Raw genomic sequence first — 908 nt, forward strand, 5'->3', positions numbered from 1 at the left:
CTTCAATGGCTGGGAATTGGATACCACTTAGAAGATGAAATCAATTTGTGGTTTGAAAAGCTAAGTCAGTGGGAATATTCAAAGGTAAGTATATATTTATTTCTGATTATAAAACTCACATTTGCATGCATTTATAATATTAAATCATGAGGTTATTTGAACTAATCTGTTGCAGATGGGATGTGGACGCAATAGAGAATCTACCCGATTACATGAAAATATGCTACATGGCATTATACAACACAACTACAGAGATAGCTCAAAAGATTCTCAAACAACATGGGATAAACGTTCTCCATTTCCTTGCAAGAGTGGTAATTATATATAAATAAACTTTTTTAATGTTGCTTTTTATAAATTCCCTGGTCATTTCTGTTTAGGCAAAAATTAACTTATTACCTTATGCAACGACAGTGGATCCATACCATTGAAGCTTATATGGTCAAGGCCAAGTGGTTCCAAAATGGACAAATACCAATGCTTTGGTACGGAGATATACTAGTGCTCGGTTTGGTGCATATGAAAAGTTTTAAAATTTGTTCATTTATGTTTACCTTGTTGGTTCTTCATGGGAGTGCTTATCTCCAAAATTGACTTCTGGAATTATTTTTCTTGATTTACATCTATGAACAAACAAATGAAGAGCTACTCGGATTCCCCTTCAAGACATTATGGGTGATGCAAAAACCGAGTCTTTGATGTGTTCATTGAATTCAATATACTAATTACTTGGTTCCTTGAATATTTATATTTTATCATTGTTTTTCACTTTTATTCGTACTTCGTAGATGTTGAGCTACTTGTGTGGAGCTCACCTGCAGCTCATTTAAAGTTTGTACTGGGTGGAAGTACTCGAGTTTGAGTTCTTTTTTAAAATTATTTTCATGCCTTTAAACCACTAATATCTC

At 33.4% G+C, this 908-nt stretch overlaps 1 non-coding gene across 1 annotated transcript; it reads left to right on the forward strand.

The window, feature by feature from the left end:
* The first annotated feature begins 631 nt into the window (after positions 1–631).
* Positions 632–703, forward strand: LOC140872387 (small nucleolar RNA snoR60). The gene has a single exon (XR_012147807.1). It is a non-coding gene; the product is annotated as a small nucleolar RNA snoR60 (small nucleolar RNA).
* The last annotated feature ends 205 nt before the right edge of the window (positions 704–908 follow it).

This window comes from Henckelia pumila, unplaced genomic scaffold (genome assembly GCF_033568475.1).
Source record: "Henckelia pumila isolate YLH828 unplaced genomic scaffold, ASM3356847v2 CTG_461:::fragment_3, whole genome shotgun sequence".
NCBI classification, from domain to species: Eukaryota; Viridiplantae; Streptophyta; class Magnoliopsida; order Lamiales; family Gesneriaceae; genus Henckelia; species Henckelia pumila.